The sequence below is a fragment of the Bos taurus genome, chromosome 5 (genome assembly GCF_002263795.3).
Source record: "Bos taurus isolate L1 Dominette 01449 registration number 42190680 breed Hereford chromosome 5, ARS-UCD2.0, whole genome shotgun sequence".
NCBI lineage: Eukaryota > Metazoa > Chordata > Mammalia > Artiodactyla > Bovidae > Bos > Bos taurus.
Window position 1 is genome coordinate 68,498,633 of NC_037332.1, and position 13,196 is coordinate 68,511,828.

Below are 13,196 nucleotides of genomic sequence, written 5' to 3' on the forward strand. Positions count from 1 at the left end.
AGTACTGCAGTTTGAAAAACAGTACTTTAGCATATACCACACTCTCTCTCGAGCTTCCCAGGTAGTACTAGTGGTAAAGAACCCACCTGCCAATGCAGGAAATGCAGGAGACACGGGTTTGATCCCTGGGCCCTGAAGATCCCCTGGAGGAGGGCATGGCAACCCACTCCAGTATTCTTGCCTGGAGAATCCCATGGACAGAGTAGCCTGCTGGGGTTTTATAGTCCATGGGGTCGCAAAGAGTCAGACACAACTGAAGCAACTTAGCACACATGCACACTCTCTCTCTCTCTTCTAGGCCTTTCCATGCATTCTTTCTGTCTGTAACATTCTTGCTCATCCTGTTTCCTTTTCTCTGGCTACTTCCTATTCTACTTTGTGACCTGAGCTCATAAACATCACTTCCCTGACCCTCTTGGATTAGTTATCTGTCTTCTGTGTTCCTAATACTCCATGCTTTCTAATGTTCATTAAGCTTTACTGTAATTGTACATGGCCTGTCTTTCTAAGTGGCAACCCACTCCAGTACTTTTGCCTGGAAAATCCCATGGACGGAGAACTCCGGTAGGTTACAGTCCATGGGGTTGCAAAGAGTCGGACAAGACTGAGCAACGTCACTTTCACTTTGTCTTTCTAAGATGTAAATCCCATGAGCATCAGGACCCATTCTTGTTCATTGCCGAATCCTGAGAGCCACACCCAGTGCCTGCTACAGATTAGGCCCTCAATCAATGTTTGAGGAGTAAAACAAGTGAGGAAATGGACTTGAATAATCTATATGTTAATATTTAACCACATGATGAAATGAGCACCCACTTAAAAACTGTTAAAAAGTTTAGCTAGTTCCAAGGAAAATATATGCTCAGTTCCAACTGTATAAATGGTGATTAGGCTCCTAAGCTAGCCTGCAAAATACTATTACCCCCCCATACACTTAACTGATAAGAGGACAGCTGCTTATTTCCCTCTCTGCCAGGACAACAGAACTTTCACTCCTCTAAGTAGGAGAAAACAGGATTAAAGGGACACTTTGCTTTCTCCCTATTTTATCAGTTAGTTCCTTCTAGAGCAAAATGGACTTCCCTGGTGGCTCAAACGGTAAAGAGTACGCCTACAATGCAGTAGACCCAAGTTCGATCCCTGGGTCAGGAAGATCCTCTGGAGAAGGAAATGGCAACCCACTCCAGTACTCTTGCCTTGAAAATCCCATGGACAGAGGGGCGTGGTAGGCTACAGTCCATGAGGTCACCAAGAGTCAGACATGACTGAGCAACTTCACTTCACTCCTTAGAGCAAAGTGACTTAGCTAATGGCTGAGATGAGATTAGACAGCTAGTGGGAAGCTGCGGTATAGCACATGGAGCTCAGATCTGTGATAACCTAGAGGGTTGGGATGGGGATCGGGGAGGAAGATTCAAGAGGGAGGTGATATATGTATTCGTATAGCTGATTCACTTTGTTGTACGGCAGAAACTAATACAACATTGTAAAGCAATTATACTCCAATAAAAAAAATAATAAATGAGAAAAAAATGAATAAAGGTCAATATTCCAGACAGGCCCCACCCCTGAGCTCTCACTGGTTCTTGAATCTATCTGTCTTCAAGAAGAGAAAGTTTTCCTTTCCCTTCCAAATCCTATGAGGAAATCTTTCTGAGACAGGGCTTTCTGTACCTGCAGGAGAGACCTGCAGTTTTTTAGGTGCTAGACAATAATCCGGGCAGATAAAGCAAGAAGGAACACAGTAAATATGAGTCTAAGCTAAACTCTCCAAACCAGCTTTACCAGAAATGAAAATTAAACTGTATTTTTATAGTACTATAATTCTCACCTGGCTTCATGAATCTGACCTCAATCTGCAAAATCGGGAGACAGAAGAGATGTAATCAGGAATAGTAACAACAGTCATCCTAGTCTGATTCCTGGGTCCCAGGAGAACAGCAACACACAGGAGCAACGTGGGACGAAAGGGAAGGGAATGGCATGAAAGCTAAGGTTTCTTCCACTTCTCCTTTCGAATTTTTCTTGGGCAAAAATGACTAAACAAGTTGAATCTATCTTTGAATACTACAACCTTCCGTTCCAAATTTTCATTCTTGCTTCTCTTTTCTCTTCTTCCAAATCCCCTTATGCTGCCCAAAGATCTTCATTTTCAACACCCACACTTCTAGAAACAAGCAAATTTTTCTGAAACCTCCAAAATGTTCCTTTGAGCCCATACCACTAACCTCTCCTCTCCCTCCTCACACCAAAACTCCCACTTTCTCAGTGCAGCTGATCAGCAGGAAAGCAATCTGACTAAATCCATTCACATTAAGATAAAATAACTGACAGTCCTAGCTTTTAAACCCTCCTAGAAATACATCTGGGCTTCCCTGGGGGCTTAGCAATAAAGAATCTGCCTCCAATGACTCAATCCCTGGGTCAGGAAGATTTCCTGGAGAAGGGAAGGGCAACCCACTCCAGTATTCTTGCCTGGGAAATCCCATGGACGCAGGAGCCTGGCAGGCTACAGTCCATCGTGTCACAAGAGTTGAACATGACTTAGTGACTAAACCACCACCACCAGAGATACATATATGTTTTATTTTATACACACATACATTTTTAAGCTATAGACATCTAACCACAGTAATTTCAGAGAAAAGATGAGGGGTGCCTAAATTTGCCCTAAAGGAGTCAGGTCTGCTCTGACCAGCTTTCCCAAAGATCATGTCCCCAAGGCTGTTCCCACATTTTCCCCAACTTTCAGTCCTTGCTGCTGCTGCTGCTAAGTCACTTCAGTCATGTCCGATTCTGTGTGACCCCATAGACAGCAGCCCACTAGGCTCCCCCGTCCCTGGGATTCTCCAGGCAAGAACACTGGAGTGGGTTGCCATTTCCTTCTTCATTTCAGTCCTTAAGTGACACTAAAAACCCAAGAGGACAGAGAAAGCCAACTTGAGAAAGCATCTATAGCTACAGGATACTTATTCATTGATTGGGCAAGTCAATGACAATCAACATTAGATTGGATAGGTTATACTTTAAGTATATTTGATAATCATTCCATTAGGTAAAACAAAAACATTCACTCAGGTTATATATTGCAATTATTGCCTCATTCTACTAATGAGGTCAATGAGGCATAACGGGGTTAAATAACATTCCCATTGTTTAAAGTTCAGTAGTTGAAGAACAGGATGGATGGCTCTTCACACACTTTGAATAGGTTGTTGATACATTAATTCCACTTGAAAATCTTTAATTTTATTTTCCATAACATTTCTGAAATTTGATAGTATACTTTAGAACAGTCATATTAGAGTAAAAGAAAAATGACTTGAATTCCTGGGAGGCAAAATCATGTCTTTTTCAGGCGTTTTTGTAAGAAAGACCTAAGCCTGAGATTGAATTTGTGTGCACTCAGAAAAAAAAACACAAAAATAGGCCAAGTAGCGTTCATTCAGCTCCAAGTGGTTTCTTAACTTCAGCGCCATGAAAAATACTTATTTGCCACCCAAATAAGAATAGAGCTATAATAAAGATTACACAAACTGAGGATAATAAGATCTTTCACTTTGCCTGAGAGATATGTGAAATTTTAATTGAGGAATTAGTTTGTTATGAGTTTGTTTGTTATGAGTTTGCTTAGCTAGCCACCAAAATAAATTACTTGAAATTAAAGTGGATAACAGGAACTTTTCAAACCGAGCATAGAATGTATGAAAATGCTAACTGGGTGTGGTCTCCCTTGCCTTTGGTCATGAACACACTTTTTGTGACTTTTCTCAAAATTCCAGAAAGGGTAAAGGGTCAGTAAGATTCCCAAGAAATGACAGGTTATTCAGAAAGACTGAAACAGCATTTATTCACCTCCCCCAAGTACAAGCATTGTGTTGCTTAGTATGGAGTTGTTTGGTTTTTCAGGCAGTGCTAGCCCCCTAAACCTAGAATTTTTAACATATAATTCAACAATAAAAAGACAAATAACCGAATTGAGATACGGGCAAAAGATATGAACAGACATTTCTCCAAAGCAGATATGTAAGTGGCCAATAAGCAAATGAAAAGACACACGACATATTTAGCTATAAAAAACGCAAATTAACACTACTTTATTCCCACTAGAATGTCTATAATAAAAACTAGTAAATAGTCAATAACAAGGAGTGAGAACGTGGAGGAATTGGAACCCTCATACACTGTTTGATGAGAGTGTAAAATGGTGTGGCTACTCTGGAAAAGTTTGACGGTTTCTTAAAAGTTAAATATATAGACCCAAAACAATGGAAGTCATATGTCCACCTAGAAACTTGTGCACAAATGTTCACAGCAGCGTTATTTACAATGACCAAAAACTAGAAACATCCTTAATGTCCATTAACTGAAAACCAGTAAACTGTGATAATGTGGTACACTCATACACCGGACTATTATCCAGCCATAAACAAGAGTTAAGCACCGATGAATTCCACACGTGGATAAACCTTGAAAACATTATGCTATGTGAAGGAAGCCAGACACTAAAAGCCACATAAAGTACGATTCCATTTATATGAAATTTCCACAACAGTCAAATCCTTAGAGACAGAAAGATTAGTGGTTGCCAGGAGGTGGGATAAGAGGGAATGAGGAGTGACTGATAATGGTACAGGGTTTCATTCTGGGGTGATGAAAATATTCTGTACAGTGGTGATAGTTGCAAAACCTGGTGAAAATACTAAAGACCGTGCTTGAAAAGGATGGATTTTATGGTGTGTGAGGTATATCTCAATTTTTTTTAATTGTTCATTTACGGAAAGAAATTACATACACATGTAAAGTACCTACAAGTGTATTACATACGTATACGTAATCTCTAAAAATCAACGTTTGGGTTTTTTTTTTTTTAATTGAGCTATATTTCACATATATAAAGAGAGAAATGAAAGAACACGGTGACACGGAGCAACTGTGAGCCCTGAAGCCGTGGATCTGGGGTGTGCCCCAGTCCGCCTCGCAGCGTCCCCATCCTGCTCGCCTTCACCCATCACTCAGCCCCCACCCGCCGTCTGGTCCAGTGTCAGGGCCGGGGACTACCCACCGCGGCTGCCCGGCTCCGCGGCGGGCGCCCAGGGCCGGCCAGCCCTCCCGCCCAAGGTGGGGCAGCCGCGGCGGGCCGGGCTCGGGCGCTGTCTGCGGGCCCGGAGGGGATACGGAGCTTCGGGCCGGCCCCGCCGCTCCCCCTGCCCCGGCCTCCCCGCGTCCTGGCCGCGAGTCTCAAGCCCGTCGCCGCCGCACCTCCCTCCAGTACCTGGGATGCGCCCGAACCCGGCGCCGCGGCCAAAGCCGAGACTTTCCCTCCATATCACCTGCCCGGGAGCGCGGTGCAAGGAGAGGGACCTCGCCTCCTCAGACGCGACCAAGGAACCGGCACCAGGGCACGGAAGGGGAATTCACCTAGTCCCCCGGGCGGCGGCTGAGGCAGCTGCCCAGCGCCCGCGGCTCCTCTCGCGCGCCTCCTCGCGCCGTCCCGGCCCGGAGCTGACAGCCCCGGAGCCGGCGCTCGCGGCCCGCTGGCTCCCGGCCGCCCACCCCGCCCCCGCGCGGCCGCCCCGCGCACGCGCAGCGGCGTCTGAGCCCGAGGGGAAGCGAGAACCTGGTGATGTGGCCGCGGGGGTGGCGACCTGCAGCGCCAGCGCCACCCAGTCCTAGACCCTTGGCTGCACCCTGACCGACGCGCTCCGGGAACCCGATCGAGCAGAGCAAAAGGGGAATCTTCATGGGAGCCTACTCAGTAGAGAAGGGCTGTGGCCTTCCTTGTTCGCCAGCCCACTCCATCCCCGTAGCCCTACTGCTCCCACCGCCCCACATCCACATCTCTGGCTGCTCCTTGGTCCTAACGCTCAAATTTATGACTCATGACTTCTGTTCTCAAGCTGGGAGCCTCCTGGTTGGCTGGCTTCGTGTTTTCTTCTCTCGCGGAGACTTGGATTTAAACTGCGCAGAATGGTCCAAGTTTGATCCTAGGCAGGAAAGAAGGGGATTGGCCCCCAAATGGGATAAGATTAGGGCAGGTCCCAGCAGTGGGAGAGTGGTGTTCAAAGCAAAGTGCATGGACCCAGGGGAGGTGGCTGGAATGCCAGACTTTTCAAACTTGCTCATGCTTGTTTTTAAATCTATGTAAAAATGTAAGCTAGAGTTTGCAACGTAAAGCCAAGAATTCATTTACATTATTTAACAACTATCTTTTGAGCATCTTTTGCAGGTAATGGGTGAAGCCCTGGAGGTATTCCAGTGACCAGAACAAAGGTTTCTGTCCTCAGGCTCTGCTAAAAGAGAGACTGCCCTTTTAAAAATTACCCAGCACATGACACTTCCTCAAGTCAAAGCTTCCACCAAATCTTAAGTCACTCCAATGATTTAGTAGCAGATTTTCGGGTGCTAAGAGAGATCAGAGAGTATATTTACCCACTTTTTTTTTTTCTTGAGGCGTGCTCTTTTTTTTGTTTTTTTAGTTGCAGCATGCAAATTCTTAGCTGCAGTATGTAGGATCTAGTTTATGGACCATGGACCAAACCTGGGTCTCCTGCATTGGGAGTGTGCAATCTTAGCCACTGGACCACCAGGGAAGTCTCTGCCATGAGAGTTTTGACCTTCACCTTCAGGATGAAGGGTACTTCTGTATCAGTTTTGGTCATCTGAGGTAATGCTTTTTATAATGGCCCATGCAAGTTTAAGGACAGGGAAGCCTGGGGTGCTGCAGTCCATGGGGTCGCAAAGAGTTGGATATGACTGAGTGACTGAACTGAACTGAACACGCAAGTGTTCTTCACCCCTAAACATTGGTTAGGAATGAAAGTATAATTGCAAGGAAGTGGAAAAACAGTGTTTCCACTGCATTTTCAAATGATTTTTGTTCTAAAGGTTTTGAATTGCATATCACCCCGAGGTAATTAACTCCTCTTGAAAGCTTTTGTCATTGTTGTTGTTGAAAGCTTGCTAGAAGTAAAAGTTCCAAAAAGATACATACCTCCTCTGGGTCCTGTAGTCTCAAGATTTCTACACAAACCATACATAGGATACACCACCCTCTGCCGGTTTAGAAAATCCTACCAACGTTTTTTTTCCTGAGAGCTAATGGTTTCCATTGCCCTGAATTTTACTAGCCAGCATGTAGCAACTTTCTCCTCATGCAGTGCCTCTCATTCTATATGCCACAACATGGAGTGTGTGTGTGTGTATATATATATATATACACACACACACATATATATACATTTAGTTATTTTAAGCTTCAAATTGGAATCCAAATTTAAATCTCAACCCTGAAAATAGCTCAAGGTGGAAGCTGGTGAAGGGATACCCCCTTCTGAAAAGTTAGGTCCCAATGTGTGCAGGCAACAGCATCATATTATAACTTCATTTTCTACCTGACAGCTGGCAACTCTAAATATGAAGCAAGTGACTTAGAATTGAGGATATGTAGTAATCACGGTTGTGATGATTGCTAGAGAGAGGCCTGGGAGTTATGAAAGTGTGTAACAAAGAGACCTGTCTGTTCTAGAGGCTAAGAAAGAGCCCTTTGAAGAAGTGACATTTAATCTGAGCCTTGAAGAATAAGGAGTAGGAGGCCTGGCAACAAAAGGAAGGGGATGGGGTGGGGAGTGGAGTTTGGAAACTGCAGGTTTGAAGGCCCTTTGGTAGGAAGGGGTTCCACCTGTGGAGGCCTTGAGAAGGGACCACTGTGGCTGGAGTGAGATGGCTAATACTGCAGGAGAGGACAGCAGGAGCCTTGAGTGCTACGACGAGGACTTTATTTATTCCAAAAGACAAAAGGAAGCCACTGAAGAGCTGGAAATGGTCCATTTGGACGTGATCAAATTTGTATTCATGGAAGACATTTCTGGCTGCAGCAGGGAGCACAAATAAGAAAGGAGCCACGGAGGAGGCGTGAAGACCAGGTTGTAGGCAATGGGAACTAGGAGGCAGTGAATCAAACAAATAAGTGAGGGTTAGAACTGCAAAGGCTTGATTTTTGACTGTGTGTGAAAGGTGAAGGAGAGAAAAGGATCCAAAAATCACTCCCCATTTTCTGGCTTGAGCTTATACTTTTCCCAGAGAGGGGTAACCTGAAGGAGGAAGTCTAAAGGAGATCATTTTGAGTTACTTTGGCTATGATGGGTTTGCTGACTCTATGAGATATCCAAGTGAAGATGCTAAGAATATATTTGGAGAATAAATCTGGAACTCAGAGATCTGGACTGGAGATAAACTCAAAGCTAAACTTTAAGATAACATGAAATATAAATACAGTAATTTGAAATGCTTTCTTGATGAAAAATAAACAATTTGTATATAAAAAAAAGAACATGAAATATGATTTGTAAGAATTTAACCTCTAAACTGTAGAGAAAATGAGAGAAGCAAACGGAACCTAAGTTGACTGTGAGACACTTCACAGAGGTTATTTTAATCCTTACCCCCTATGAAGGATTATAGTTATAATCCCGTTTTTCATATGAGGAAACTAAGGGTTAAATCCTCACTCAAAATTACTTAAAATCCCAATTAAATAAGAATCTCTGCGGGTAGCTTTGATGATCACTGAGGTTCAAGAACTATCCTGTGGACTGTTTGAAAGTGGTCCTGCAGGGACTTCCCTGGTGGTCTAGAACCTAAGTCTCTGCATCCCCAGTGAGGGAGCCCAGGTTTCAATCTCTGATCAGGGAACTTGATCCCACGTTGCTCAACTAAGAGGTCCCGCATGCTGCAACCAAGACCTGGAAAAGCCGAATAAATAAATATTTTTTTAAAGTGGTCCTGCAAACCATATAAAATACTCATAAAGAAAAAGGATTAGAGAAAACCATGACTCAGAAGACATGCAGCCCATGCAGTACATGTTTCGAGGCATATGTTCCAGTTTCTTCGTCCCCATCCCCTGTTATCAACACCCTTCTTGGGAATTTCTAGAACATTCACTTGTTCATTCAGCAAGTATTTATAGTGGACCTAGTAGTGTTAGTTGCCCAGTTGTGTCTGACTCTGTGCGACCCCATGGGCTGTAGCCTGCCAGGTTCCTCTGTCCATGGGATTCTCCCAGCAAGAATAGTGGAGTGGGCTGCCATTTCCTTCTCCAGGGATATTTACACTATCATGTGTAAAATGGATAACTAGTGGGAACCTGCTGTATAGCACAGGGAACTCAGCTCAGTGCTCTTTGGTGACCTAAAGGAGTGGGAAGTGGGTGCGGAGTGGGAGGAAGGTGAAAGGTTGTTGTTGAATCACGCGAAGACACCGGGATTCTTGGCCCCCTGGAGGAGAAGAATTCAATCTGGGGCCAGAGACGAGGCTTGATCGCTCAGAGCTTTTGTGTAATAAAGTTTTATTAAAGTATAAAGGAGACAGAGAAAGCTTCTGACATAGACATCAGAAGGGGGCAGAAAGAGTACCCACTTGCTAGTGTTAACAATGAAGTTATATACTCTCCAATGAATCCAAAGAATGTCTGGAGGTTGTAAAGACCTCATCAGACCTACTCCCATAATTTACATTTTAAGATAACAGAAGGTTTAATCCAGAGATTGTCCTTAGGCAAGATACATTATTGTTATATAATCCTAAGGAATGTGAAGAAATAAAAAAAGTTTGTCCTTTCTTCCTCCTTGAGAATTCCAGACCCCTCTCTCCTTGGGGACCCCTAGACTCCTTATCAACCTGCCTAGGAAATGACTCTCTCAAAGGTCCAAAAGGGAAGGCATATTTGTATATATAGTTGATTAACTTTGTTGTACGGCAAAAACTAACACATCATTATAAAGCAACTATATCCCCAATTTTAAAAAAATGTTTTAATCAGTTCAGTTTAGTCGCTCAGTCATGTCCGACTCTTTGTGATCCTATGGACTCTAGCATGCCAGGCTTCCCTGTCTATCACCAACTCCTGGAACTAAAGTTTTAATTAAAAAAAAAAGAGCCATGTCCTGTGTGACTGGAGTGACCTGATCAAGGGGACAGTGGTCACAGATGTGGTCAGGACAGTGGGTTAGAGGCAGGTCATGGGATCATAGGTCACAGTAAAGTCTTTGGCTTTCACTCTGGGTGACACAGGAGCCACCAAAAGTATCTGAGCAGAGAAATGGTTTAGGGAACAATGGTGTCACCATGGAGAACTGAGTGAGGGGAAGGAGGGCAAAAGCAGGAGGACCAGCAAGGAGGCTTTCACAATAACTCAGGTGAGAACGCTGAGGGGACAGGCCAGGGTGGTTGCAGAGAAAGTGGTGAGAAGGGCCTGGACTCTGAATATGTCTGACAGTGGAGCTGAGAGATAGGATTTGCTAATAGATTAAATGAGGAATATTCTAGAAAAGGGGGCTTCCCAGGTGGCACTAGTGGTAAAGAACTCTCCTGCCAATGCAGGAGACATGAGAGAGTGGGTTTGATCCCTGGGTTGGGAGGATCCCCTAGAGAAGGGCATGGCAACCTACTCTAGTATTCTTACCTGGAGAATCCCCATGGAGAGAGGAGCCTGGCGGGTCCATGGTGTTGCAAAGAGTCGGGACACGACTGAAGCGACTTAGCATGCACGCATGCAGGAGAAAAAGAGAAGTGTTCAGGAGGCCTCCAACGTTTTGGTGTCAATTGATGGAAGAATGGAACTACCATTTGCTGAAAGGGGAAAGACTGCAAGAAGAAATTCAGGAGACTGGTGTGAGGTCACCTGGTGAGGGCTCACGGTTCTAAATGCCCATCTAGGTGAACTCATCCAGTCTTCATGACAACTCTGTACAGTAAATACTATTGTTATTACCATTCTGTGGATGAGGAACTGAGCCCTGAGTGTGCCTCAGATGCCACAGCTGTAAAATGCAAAGACGACTCCTGAGTTTACCACTGCACTGTCTGTAAGGGAAGACAGACCACTCAATAGACAACTATAGCAATATCTGGAGCTGTGGGAGAGGGAGTCTGAGGGGCTGCAGTTGTACAGAGCGACAGCATCTCCCAAAGTTTCCGGGGAGGGAAGACAGGCAGAAGTCAGAGAAGCCTTACAAGAAGTGATGGTGGGCTGAAGTGTAAAGGATCAGTGGCTAAACTAAAAGGCATTTTAAGAGGTAAGATAGGATAGGAAGGAGAGAGTCTTCCAGGCAGAGGGAACTACTTGTGCAAAAAGGAGGGGGGATGGGGATTTTAAGGAACTAAAGAATTTCAGAGTGGTGCTTCTGCCTCTTTTAGAGCAACTTGTTGATTGATCCCTATAGAGAATTTTCCTCCACCAAGTCACGGTAATGGTTCAAGGGTTCCCTTTCCTGCTGTCTTAGACTGTATCGCTGAGAAAGCAGAGGTCAGCTGTCTTTGATCACTTATCAGGGCCCTGCTGTTCCTCAACTGTGCTCACCGGTTCCTGCCTCCCAGCTTCAGGGCTTGCTGTTCTCATTAACTAGGACACTCCATTCTCCCAGAAGCCTTCCCAGGTCTGTACCCACCAGGTGAACTCAGTCTTCCCTCTTGGTTTCCATGACAGCCAGTGAAGGGCATGATCATAGTGCTTAAAAATACCACGTTGTAATGTGTAATTATCTGTCCATCTTTCCTTTTTTCGTTTTTTGAATCACCCACAGGTGCTTGTTTTAATTACAGACCTCCTGAATCCAAACTTTCCTGGAGAAAGGCCTTGGAATCTTTTTACTAGCACCTAGGTGATTTTTTTAAAACTTTTTTGACTGCACCTCACAGCATGTGAGATCTTAATCCTCCAACCAGGGATCGAACCAGTGCCTCCTGCACTGGAAGGCAGAGTTTTAACCACAAGACCGCCAGGGAAGTCCCCTATCTGTCCATCTTTCTACTAGGCTGTCAGCGGGGCCTTGTATCTCAGATTAGCACACCATTTTTAGCCTTAAACAGATACTCAATAATTTTTACCCTGAAATGAATGAATAAATACATTTTAATTGAACTTCCTTTGCATTTAGTGATGCTGCTACTGGCATTTTGATTTTCTGTTCTAGTTCCACTCCTAGCAGAATTATGAATAGATTTTAAAATGTAATTATGTATAGCATTGTTCTTGCTCCTTGACCCTGACATTTTGGATGTTGTTGGGAGACAGGCTTTCTCTAACACTGGGATGCTGGTGGCTATTTTTCCAGCCTTTTCCAGCTTCTAGAGGTGGACCACATTCCTTGGCTTGTGGCCCCCCTTCTCTGTCTTCAAAGACAGCAGTGTACACAGCATTTCTGACCCTCTCATCATCACAACTCTGATTCTTTTTTTCTGTCTCCCTCTTCCACTTTTAAAGGCTCTTTTGAATACATTGGGCCTACCAGACAATCCAGAATAATCTCTCTATTTTAAAGTTAGTTGATTAGCAACCTTAATTCCCTTTTACCATGTAATGTATGATGAATAAATATATTGAGAATAATGAAATTCAGATTTCCAGTGGTTCTCTGCTAAACTGGTTCTCTGTGGGAGGAGGGGGGAAGGGGAATAAGAAAATTTGATTTGCAGCATTTGCCAATCGCAATGATATAAATGGTCCCATGACTGATTTTCAGGCAACGATCAGCTCAAAAAATTACAAATAGCTAGTAATCAGCTTTCGTGAGCTGGTTCATACTGGTTCCAGCACACTGTGGCAAGCTTCTCATTCTTGAAGTTTTTAAATATAGATAAATATTATCTATAGGTAAAAATCATAGGTAAAGTCTACCAAACATTTAAAGAAGAGTTAACACCTATGCTTCTCAAACTATTCCAAAGAGAAAGGAATGTTTCTAAACTCATTCCATGTATCACCACCCTGACACAAAACCAACAGAGACCACAAAAAAAAAAAAAGAAAGAGAAAATTACAGGCTAATATCCCTGGTGAACATAGAAGAAAATTTCTTCAACAACATATTATCAAAGAAAAATCAACAGTGAAATGATCATTCATCAAGATGGACTTTATTGCAGGAATGCAAGATGGTTCAATATCCACAAGTCAATCAATGTCATACATCACATAAACAAACTAAAGAACAAAAACCATATAGTTATCTTGTTGAATGCATAAAAAGCTTTTGAAAAAAATATATATATAGATAAATATAGAAATAAATATAGATATATTGTAGATAAGGATATGTATGTGTGTGTTTCCTTGCCCTCTACAATGGAAAAGCCTAAGAGCTAGGGCACATCAGTAGCAATTAGCTACTGTGTGTTCATGCTCACTCACTCAG

At 43.7% G+C, this 13,196-nt stretch overlaps 1 protein-coding gene across 11 annotated transcripts in view; it reads right to left on the reverse strand.

The window, feature by feature from the left end:
* SLC41A2 (solute carrier family 41 member 2) overlaps window positions 1–13,196 on the reverse strand; it is a 168,917-nt gene that overhangs the window by 139,474 nt on the left and 16,247 nt on the right. For 5 of the 11 annotated variants that reach the window (XM_024991804.2, XM_005206620.5, XM_059886474.1 and 2 more), the window contains exon 1: window positions 5,276–5,510. The exons of 1 other annotated variant lie outside the window; for it this stretch is intronic. The gene's annotated coding sequence lies outside the window, so the exon portion shown is untranslated. Of the gene's footprint in view, window positions 1–5,275; window positions 5,511–5,620; window positions 5,709–5,755; window positions 5,778–13,196 lie in introns of those variants that run through there. 5 more of the 11 variants (XM_059886473.1, XM_024991803.2, XM_024991808.2 and 2 more) reach the window with 5 other exon arrangements.